Source organism: Bos grunniens, chromosome 2, assembly GCF_055505025.1.
Source record: "Bos grunniens cultivar Pamir isolate PY7600 chromosome 2, Bosgru_T2T1.0, whole genome shotgun sequence".
NCBI classification, from domain to species: Eukaryota; Metazoa; Chordata; class Mammalia; order Artiodactyla; family Bovidae; genus Bos; species Bos grunniens.
In genome coordinates, this window is record NC_141166.1 from 98237135 (window position 1) to 98248812 (window position 11678).

An 11678-nucleotide genomic window follows, 5' to 3' on the forward strand; every position below is an offset into this window, starting at 1 on the left:
TTCTGTTACCTTTAGTTTCAAACCATTGCAGCCAAGACAGTACTTGGTATGATTTTTAATCTTCTTGAATTTGCTAAGATTTGTTTTGTGGCCTGCCACGTGGTTTATCCTAGAAAATGTTCTTGTGTGCTTGAGAAGAATGTTACCAGGTAGAGTGTTTTGTATGTCTGTTAGATTCATCTGAGCTATAATGTACTTAAAATCTGCTGTTTCTCTGTTCAACCTCTATCTGTGATATTTGCTCTACCCATTGTCAAAAATGTGGTATTAAGTTCTCCAAGTGTTATTGTTTTGCTGTTTATTTCTCTTTTTTAACTCTGTTATTTTTGCTTTTGTATATGGGAGCTCCAATGTTGGGCACAGAAATATTTATCATTGTTAGCTTCTTGATGGATTTACCCCTTTATCATTATGTAATTAACTTTTTCTCTTCTTACCATTTTTATTTTAAAGTTTGTCTAAGTGTACCTACCTCTGCTTTCTTTTTTTGGCAGAGATTGGGTGGTAGAAGGAGGAAGAAGTGTTAGCATTTACTCAAAACATCTTTTTCCATTCTTTTTGTGTCTTTAAGGCTAAAGTGAGTCTCTTTCAGGCAGCATTTGGTTGTATCTTGTTTTTTTATCCAGTCATTCCATGTCTCTTGACTGGAGAATTTATGTTTAAAGTAATCTATTTGTGTTTACTTACTGTTGGATAAGGACTTACTACTGCCATGTTGTTCATTGTTTTCTGACTGTTTTGTAGGTCCATTGCTCCTGTTTCTTATTCAGCTATCTTTTGTTGTTTTGATGTTTCTTTTTGTTTGTTTTGGTATCAATATGCTTTGCCTTTTTTTTTTTATCATGTTCTTTTGTGTAATAACTACAGATTTTTTCCCCTTGTGCAAACCATTAGGCTTACATAAAATACCTTAAAATTGATAACCCCTGTTTCAAACTGATAACAATTTAACTTGAATAAAATTCCTAACTCTCATACTTTATTTCTTCCCTCACACTTTAGGTTATTATGTTATAGTTTATATATTTCTATGTAGTATATCCAATAATAGACTATTGTAGTTAAGAGTATTTGTACCAAGACTATTTAATTTTTGAACTAAAGTTTGAGTTACACATAATCATTATCATTTTACAGATTTGGAATTTTCCTATAGATTTACCATTACCAGTGAGTTTTATGCTACCTTCTTATGTTTTTATGATGATAATTAGTGTCCTTTTATCTCCACTCAAAGGACTTTAGCATATTTTGTGCTGCTGCTGCTAAATCACTTCAGTCATGTCCAACTCTGTGTGACCCCATAGACAGCAGCCCACCAGGCTTCCCTGTCCCTGGGATTCTCCAGGCAAGAACACTGGAGTGGGTTGCCATTTCCTTCTCCAGTGCATGCAAGTGGAAAGTGAAAGTAAAGTCGCTTAGTCGAGTCCGACTCCTAGTGACCCCATGGACTGCAGCCTACCAGGCTCCTCCATCCATGGGATTTTCCAGGCAAGAGTACTGGAGTGGGTTGCCATTTCCTTCTCCAGTGCATGCAAGTGGAAAGTGAAAGTAAAGTCGCTCTGTCGTGTCTGACTCTTAGCGACCCCACGGACTGCAGTGCACCAGGTTCCTCCGTCCATGGGATTTTCCAGGCATGAGTACTGGAGTGGGGTGCCATTGGAGATGGGTGCAATTATGATAAACTCCCTGAGCTTTTGTTTGGCAAAGTCTATCTTCATTTCTGAAGGACAGCTTTGCTATGTATGGAATTCTTGGTTACATTTTTTCCTTTCAAAAATTTGAATATATTATACAGTTCTATCCTTGCTTGAAATGTTTCTATTAGGACATCTACTGATTTTTTATGGGGGGTTATTTATATGTAACTTCTGTCTCTCGTGGCTCTTAAAATTCTTTGCCTTTGACTTTTGTCAGCTTGATTATAACGTATTTCAGTGTAGCTTTACTTGGGTTCAACCCATTTGGAGTCTTTGAGCTCTCATGAATCTGGATGTCCATTTCTCTCCCAGGGGTGGGGGGGGTGGGTTGGTTAATTTTCAATCATTATTGCTTTAAATATACTTTTGTTCCCTTTTTTTGTCCTTCTTGAATTTCTGTAATGTGGATATTAGTTTTTTAATTAGATCTCATAAGTCACATACGCTTTCTTCACTCTTCACTCTTATTTTTGCTCTTCTGACTGGGTAATTTCAAATATCCTGTCTTCTAGATCACTAAAGGCTTTCTCTGTGGTCAAGTTTGTTTTTAAAGCTATTGAGCTCTTTAGTCCATTTATTGTATTTTTTAGGCCTAGAATTTCTAGAGTTTTTAATGACTTTTACTTCTTTGTTGAATCTCTCATTTTGTTCAGGTATTATTTCCTAATTTTATTTTGTTGTCTTTTTGTGTTTCCTTGTAGTTCACTAAATTTAGGAGGATTTTCTGAATTCTCTTTTTGACATTTCATAGGTCTCCATTTCTTTAGGGACAGTTATTGATGTTTTATTAATTTTCTATAGTGTCATATTTATGATCTTTCATGATTTATTTCCTATATTGGGGTCTGTACATTTTAATAAGTAGTATCTTCTTCTAGACTTTATGGGTTTGCTTTAGTCGAGACAGTTTTTCACCAATCAGTTCAATTTGTACTGTAGAAGGTCAGCTGATAACATTCTTGGGGAGTTGAGGCTTGCTATCATTGTTGTTGGGTGTGGTCACTGTCCATGCTCCAATTTTGGAGGAGTTGCCACTTGCTTAGAAAAGGTAAACAGGACTGATGGCTTGATTCCAGTGTAGGATGGGCTCTATAGCTGCCAGGGTTCTTTGGTCTAGCTTCCTAGATGGTAGGGACAATACTATACTCATAGTAGGCAGAGCTGTGAATTAGCTTCTTTGGAGAAGGCACTGGCACCCCACTCCAGTACTCTTGCCTGGAAAATCCCATGGATGGAGGAGCCTGGTAGGCTGCAGTCCATGGGGTTGCTAAGAGTCGGACACGACTGAGTGACTTCACTTTGACTTTTCACTTTCATGCATTGGAGGAGGAAATGGCAACCCACTCCAGTGTTCTTGCCTGGAGAATCCCAGGGACAGGGAAGCCTGGGAGGCTGCAGTCCATGGGGTCGCTAAGAGTCGGACACGACTGAAGCGACTTAGCAGCAGCAGCAGCAGCCCTGACTGAGCAGCAGAACTGACTCCAGGGCCCACATGGCTTGTTCTTTGGGGGCCCAAATAAAGCAAACTATGCACTGAATTTCCTGACCATATGGGGTCCTTTTTTCTTTTTTTTAATAGGGAAAGTCATGGGCTGTGCTCTCTGTTCAAGTGAGTGCCATTGTAAGTAGGACTGTGTCTTTATGGTCAGGCAGGTCTGCTAGCTATATTTAACAGAGGATGGCACTAGAAATTAGCTCCCTGCCTAGGTGAACTAGGTGAGCCAACTTTAAGCAGCTTCCCAAATGTTCTTGATCATCTTTCTAGTTGGAAGTGACCAGGAGCTATACTCAGCAGCAAAAAGTGTTATAAATTAGCTCCCCTGCCTGGGTGGAGTAGGGGAACCAACTCCAAGCTTGGCAAGGTTCTTATTTGTGGTCTTGATTCAAATCAAACTATTCCCCAAGTTCCCTGGCCAATGGCTTTGCTCTGTGGGCAATCAGCTCTACTCTCTGCTCTAGCATTGCTAGGCTAAACACTTTCCAGGTATTTTGGCCAGCCTTTCTGGTTGGATGTGGCTAGTAGCTATATTCAGCAGTGAGTCAGCCTATGAGTCAGCTCCCCTGCCTGGGAAGAGGCAAACCAGTGTCCATGGCTGCCGTGACTCGTCATTAAGGACTCAAATCCGGTAGACCTGCACCCCACCACATTTCCTGGTTGAACTTTACCACTGACTTCATTCTGCCAATGAGCAGAGCTGGTGATTGGTATTACTGCTTATGCACTATAGGCAGAAACATAGTCTGCCAAGATCCAAATGCTGTCAGTAACTGTTGAAGCTCCTACTCCCTTCTCCATCACAATCAGATTCACAGTGGTCAAATCCACAAGCAAATTTCCCTGTAATTTCTGTGGGGTGAGGCCGGCGTGAGGATTCCCAAAAATGATGCTAGGGAAGCTGGATGTCCACTCCAGGTTCTCCCTTCCCACTGGAGAAACTGAAGGGGAGACCTTTCATTGTTGTGTTGTGCTGTCTTGGGAGGAGCAATGCAGTGTCATTTTTCTTACCTTCTAACGTGATGGGTCTTAGTCTCTGTGGTGTAGGGAGTGCTTCAACCTCACCCTCATATTCTAGAGTTTTCTCAGTGGTGTCTTGTCCATGAATAGTTGTTAGTTCTTCTTGTGAGGGAGAATGAGAAAAAGAATAGTTGTTAGTTGTTCTTGTGAGGGAGAATGAGAAAAACAATAGTTGTTAGTTCTTCTTGTGAGGGAGACTGAGAAAAAGAATGAACTATATTGCTGTCTTGGTTATGTCACCTGATTTTTATTTAGTTATTTTTACTTTTCATATATGTCAACATCTAATTTGATCTTTCATACAATAATCACAGTTAGGAATATGCTTGAGAATGATGTTATTTAGAGGTCATAGTAAATGATTGTAGCAAGTAACAAAAGCTAATTCAGCCTAGGCCTTATTGAGTATTAAAATAAGAGGGAAAAATCTGACTTTGTTTTGCAATATTACAAATTGCAAAGTGCAAAGAATAAGCCTTCATGTGTGAGCAGAAATTGGCAAAGAGATTCTCAGTCAAAAGTCAGAATGCATGTTTTCTTCTGATTTCTCTCCTTTCCTCATTCTCGTTTTGCAAGTGCTTTGAACATACTCCCCTACAGCTGGTTCCATCTTCTTCCCAACTAGTTGTACATCTCTGAAAAAATATAAATGTTGCAGCTTTTATTTCTTGTTTCCTACCATTGCTCAGTGGAAGCTGTTTATAACCATACATGGTGCATAATAAAGTGTTGAAGAAACATTCATAAAAATTAGCAAATGATTCTCCATTTTCTGATGATGGTATCATATTTTTAAGAAATTTTCAGCACATTCCAAAAAAATTTTTTTTCAACACATTCTATATAAATGGTACTTCAAAATCATCTTTTTGTGAAATTTTTCCTTTCAGATTTGTGTGTTGTGGGCCTTTCCCAGAGGAAACTTTTTAATAAAGATTGCAGATATGACTGTAGGCAAAAGGAGTTTCTAGAAAACACTTCCAAAGAGCAGGAAATAAGCAACCCCCCAAAAAAATCTCTCCAAACTCCAGAACAGATGAAGTTGGGTCCCTGTCACTTTGACACCACAATAGCAAGGCATTACAACTCCTTAGCTGTCAGTGCCATGAACTGTCACATTAGTGAGAGAAGAGATTTAGTGAATGCTCTATTTGAGCTAGCAGAAATAAGATTGTCACACTTTCCCCTTTATCCCAGAGCTGTTCTCATTGGTCTCTATCTCTTCTCTCTCTCCTTTTGAAATTTTTGCTTCTGTCTATTAGCCTCATGATTGATTCTTTTGATCTGGCTCTGTTAGTGGATATTATCATAAACTACCATTTATTTGAGTGCTCATATGTGTATCTGTGTCTCTACATGTTAAATAAATCATCTAAAAAGCAACTATATATTAGTTCTTTTTAAAAAGTAAAATATGTAGAATGCGTATAGAAAATTTGGACTTTAGATTTTCTTGGTTTGGCAAATTTTGTGTAACAACCCATAGTTCTGACTTTTTTGAAAAACTGGAAAATTGGCAGCATGGGGTCATCATTTTTGTAGAGCAGCAGTCAGTTGGAAATGGCTAAAAGCTGCCTCCTTAGATTGGCTGCTTTTCAGTATGCCTCATTCATCACTACTCCCTCTTACACTCCCCTCAGCCCACCTAAGTAATTTAAATGTAAGAACCCTAGATTAGATAAAGCTGCCAGGTGAGGCAGGTATTACCGGAAGGTCCAGCAGCATTTAAGATACATCTGTTCAGCATCTACTGCAAAGGGAGGGAAATGTATTAGATACCAGGTATGTGCCAAGTGATCCCAGCTATCAAATAGCTCACAGTTTAGAAAGAGAGATAGTCAAGAAAACAAACCGCCCAAAATACAATAAGGTGCACACTAAGACCCTGGTAAGAAACAAGTTCTTGTTTGCAGTGAATATTTCTCTAGGTAGGCACTGGCAGAGTAATTTCAGCAGCAGATACTAACTCAGGCACGGGAATCTGCATTCAGGACAAAAACTAGATGAGATTGTTGTTGCAAGGCAGGAGTGAGGATTATTAACTAAATTTTCCATACCTCAATTTTTTCCATCGGTAAATGAGGATAATAATAGCCTAATAGCCTCTCATTAAGTTACTGTAAAAATTGAGGTGATGTATTAGATAATGTTAAGCCCTTAGAGAATGTTTGCATGTATTAAATGGTTTATAGATGCTGCTGCTGCTGAGTCACTGCAGTCGTGTCCAACTCTGTGTGACCCCAGAGACGACAGCCCACCAGGCTCCCCCGTCCCTGGGATTCTCCAGGCAAGAACACTGGAGTGGGTTGCCATTTCCTTATAGATGCTAGTTATTTTAATCATATATGGGCTCTAAATTAGGAACTTGGCAGAGGTGAGGGAGTGTGAGCATAGGAGACTAACACCTGGTTACAGGGAACATGTGCAGACCTCAGTGACGGTATCCAGACAAAAACACTACATAGACCTTGGAGTAATAAAGAACTCCTGGCCCAGAATGCCTCTTACCTTAAGAGTACCCTTTGCATTTTTGCATGGCTATGTTCTTTAAAAGCACTTCTGTTTTGATTTCGCCTATCACCTGCTACAAACTTGGCTTTTAGTAAGTCACTAGTAAATGGTTGTTGAGAAGAGCATATAAACAAGTGAGAAAATTTGAAACTAGATTAATATCAGAACCTTGGGAATGACAGGGCTGAGCACAAAGATGCGGGTAAAGGGGCCCCAGCTGCAGACTCAACAGTTTTATGGGTGAAGAATATGTGGTACAATTCCTGAATACTCACAGTTTTGGGGCCGATGAGTCAACTGTACGTAGTGTCCAGCAACTAGCAAAGTCACCAATTTCTTTCATACTATCTAAGATGTTTCTCAGGCCCCCAGTCTTTCATTTTCAAATTAGGGTATATTCAAGAAGAGCCTATTTTGTAAAATATGACTTTACTGTTTGGCAAGGAAGAAGCAAACCACTATAGAAACAGAACAGCAAATTCTGTCTCTTCTCTGTCTTTCTTGTCCCATTTTTGACAGGCAGAGAGGAGAGGCAGGGCCATCCTGTGGCCAAGAGAGACAACAGGAAGGCCTTTTGGACAAACAAATCTTGCCTGCCTGGGAAACTGGCCCACTGCTGTTGAAGGCCAATTTTTTCAAGATAAGTGCTTTTACCCAACATTGTTGCAACTCTTGTCCAGTGTACAATGCCCTATGGCATGAACTCCTCTCCCTCTTTTTTGCAGCTGCCAACTTCCCCTCTGGAGCCAATAGCTTGTTTACCAGCCTTGGGGTTAGGGACTGAGGAATCCCAAAACCTGGGGACATGGTCCCTGAGCACAGTCCCTTAGCTCATTTCCCTTGAAAGCCTTAAGTACATAGTAAGATTCATTACTGCAGTGCCCAACTACAACCCTCTCCTCTCCCAAACTCCTTATGCTATAAGAGAAGAGGAAATTTGGAAAGAATTGTTTTCACCAATAAACTCTCCAAGAAGTAAAACTTTTCTGCTTCTCATATTCTCTTCATCTTGAATAACCCCCGTCATCTTCAACTTTTTACATGATTAGGGTCAGTTTGTGTGCAAGTGAGATTGGCAGCTGCATAATTAAGAGGATTCAATGGTACTTGAAATGTTACCTAAGACTCCTTCCCTCTTTACACAAACTGTGAGTTCTCAGGCATTGGTTCTCAAATTTAGCACCCATCAGAATTGTATGGAGGGCTTGTTAAAACCCCGACTGCTGGCTCCACAAAATTTCTCCCCATCAGAGTTTCCAATTCTTTATATCTGAGATGCAACCTAGTAATTTTCATTTCAAATAAGTCACCAGATGATGCTGATATCATTGATCTAGAAACTGCATGTTGAACCACTGCCCTAAGGTATCAAGTCAATCTAAAAATCACTAAGCACTAGAGAAAATGCACATGGCAAATGGCAAAGGGTATAAAGATTTCAGATGAGCTCTTCTGGAAGCAAAGGACTATTATTCAGTTGGGTACTGATCAATGCATGTATGTGATGAAACTACCCAAAGCTGGAGAAAGAACATCCTGAAAGGAAGAGAGGCAACTGCTGATGGTCTTCACACTGGACCAGAAATAAGGTCTATTTTTAAGATCGAAAAATGGTAATTCATGGGGTATTTGGTAACGTACATGCAAGAGGCTTGCCTCAATATTGGGGAGTAAATAATGATTCTCAGGCAGAGCATAGCTCCAGGCCCGCCTAACAAATTTTGTTGTTGTTGTTTAGTTGCTCATTCGTGTCTGACTCTTTGCAACCCCGTGGACTATAGTTTACTAGGTTCCTCTATCCATGGGATTTCCTGGGCAAGAATACTAGAGTAGGTTATCATTTCCTTCAGAGGGGATCTTCTCAACCCAGGGATTGAACCCACATCTCCTACATTGCAGGTGGATTCTTTACCACTGAGTCCCTTGCGAAGCTCCCAAGAACCAAAAGGACCCGTGTTTCCAAGTAACAACTGCATCCTAGAACAAAATTTAGAAATATTTTACAGAATACAAAAATATCTGTCATCCATTGAGGTGAAATTCAGTGTGTGGCATCCAATAAGAAACTCCCAGAATTATAAAGAAGCCAGAAAATAAGACCTGTTATGAGAAGAAAAATCAGTGAATTGAAACTACCCAGGATTGACACATTTTTGAATTAGCAGACAGGGATATTGAGCAGTTATTTTAAGTGTGTTCCATATGGGCAGAACTTTGAGACATGAAAGATTTTTGTTTAAAAACAAAATACTCATTTGAACTGAAATTCTACAGGTAAAAAATCTGCATGTGAGATGAAAAATAAGTTAAATGGGGTTAATGGCAGATTGGGCATTGCAGAAGAAAAGATTAGTGAATATGAAGTAATAGAAACCCTCAAAAATATAGCATGAAAAGAGAATTACAAAAAATAGAGCATCAATGAACTATGGGACTTTAGGTGGCCTAATATGTGTGTAATTGAAGTCTCAAAAAAAGAGCATGGGAAACAAACAAAAAAAAACTGAAGTAATAAAAAATATCCAAATTTGATGAAAATCATAAATTCACAGAGTCAAGAAACTCAATAAGCTCCAAGAACAAAGACAAAAGTACACCAAGGTTCATCATGATCAAATGCTCAAAAGCAATGATAAAACATAATCTTAAAGCCAACGAGAAGGTTTAAAAAAAGACACATTATTCTAGACAGAAAAAAAGATTAGGATGGCATCAGATTTCTCATAGGAAAAAATGCAAACAAGATAAAGGAACAAGAAAAATATCAACTGAGAATTATATACTTGGTGAAAACTTCTTTCAACTGAAGATAAAATACTGTTTCAGACATAGAAAAGCTGAGAGAATTCATCATTAGCAGAGCCACACTAAAAATTGGTAAAGAAAGGAAAAAATGTTATGAACAGAAGGAAAACAATACCAATGAAACTGTGGCTCTTTGTTGTTTAGTCACTAAGTTGTGTCAGATTCTTTGCGACCCCATAGACTGCAGCACACCAGGCTCCTGTGTCCCCAGCTGTCTCCCGGAGTCTACTCAAGTTTATGTCCATTCAGTCTGATGCCATCCAACCATCTCATCCTCTGTTGCCCTTTTCTTCTGCCTTCAAACTTTCCCAGCATCAGGTTCTTTTCCAGTAAGTTAGCTCTTTGAATGAGGTGGCCAAAGTATTGGAGCTTCAGCTTCAGCATCAGTCCTTCCAATGAATATTGAGAGTTGATTTCCCTTAGGATGGACTGGTTTGATTTTGCAGTCCAAGGAATTCTCAAGAGTCTTCTCAAGCACCACTGTTCAAAAGCATCAATTCCTCAGCACTCACCCTTTTTTTATGGTGCAACTTTCACATCCATACATGACTACTGGAAGAGCCATAGCCTTGACTAGACGAACCTTTGTTGGCAAAGTGATGTCTCTGCTTTTCAATATGCTGTCTAGGTTGGTCATAGCTTTCTTTCCAGGGAGCAAGCATCTTTTAATTTCATGGCTGCAGTTACCATCTGCAGTTATTTTGAAGCCCAAGAAAATGAAACCTATAATAGCTTCTATTTTTTTCTCTTTCTATTTGCCATGAAGTGATGGGACTGGATGCCATGATCTTAGTTGTTTTTTTTTAATATTGAGTTTTAAGCCAGCTTTTTCACTCTCCTCTTTCACGTTCATCAAGAGGCTCTTTAGTTCTTCACTTTCTGTCATAAGGGTGGTATCATCTGCATATCTGAGGTTGTTGATATTTCTCATGGCAATCTTGATCCCAGCTTGATTTTCCCAGCCCAGCATTTTGCATGATATATACTCTGCATAGAAGTCAAATAAGCAGGGTGACAATATACATCTTGTACTCCTTTTGCAATTTTGAACCAGTATTTTATTCCGTGTCCAGTTCTAACTGTTGTTTCTTGATGCCCATACAGGTGGTTTCTCAGGAAACAGGTAAGATGGTCTGCTATCCCATCTCTTTTTAGAATTTTCCACAGTTTGTTGTGCTCCACACAGTGAAAGACTATAGCAGAGTCAGTGAAGCGTCTACTACGTTTTTCTGGAATTCTCTTGCTTTCTCTATGATCTAACGAATGTTGGCAATTTGATCTCTGGTTCCTCTGCCTTTTCCAAACCCAGCTTGTACATCTGGAAGTTCTTGGTTCATGTACTACTGAAGCCTAGCTTAAAAGATTTTGAGCATTACCTTCCTAGCATGTGAAATGAGCACAATTGTGTGGTAGTTTGAACGTTCTTTGGCATTGCTCTTTTTTGGAATTGGAATAAAAACTGATCTTTTCCAGTCCTGTGGCCATTGCTAAGTTTTCCAAATTTTCTGGCATTTCATCTCTTAGGATTTAAAATAGCTCAGCTGAAATTCCATCACCTCCACTAGTTTTGTTTGTAGTAATGCTTCTCTAAGACCCACTTGACTTCACATTCTGATGTCTTACTCTAGGTGAGTGACCACACCATCATGGCTATCTGGGTCGTAAGACCTTTTTTGTATAGTTTTTTGTGTGTATTCTTGTTTGGCTCTACATGACGGGGGTGGGGGAAGCACTGGAAATGATAACTACTTAAGTATTGAGTTGCCCAAAAGTTTGTTCAGGCTTTTCTGTAATATGTTGGGAAAAATCCAAACAAACTTTTTAGCCATCCCGATATATAGTAGGTTTCCATTATTAAGATTGTAAACTTTTATCAGCTAGGTTTCTTTGGGTAACCAGGAATTATCTAGATGAGTTCTTTTTCCCAATTCTTATACCAACCCAGAAGAAAATAGAGGAAGAGGCTAGGGAACACTCATACAGAACATGAAGCCAACTGGTCGTTATGTTTTTATTGAGATATAATTGACATAAAATATTTTAGGTATACAACAAAATGATTCCACATCTGTGCATATTGGGATGTGATCACCACAAGTAAGTGTAGTCAGCATCTATTACTATACATATTTATAGTTTTTTTCTTC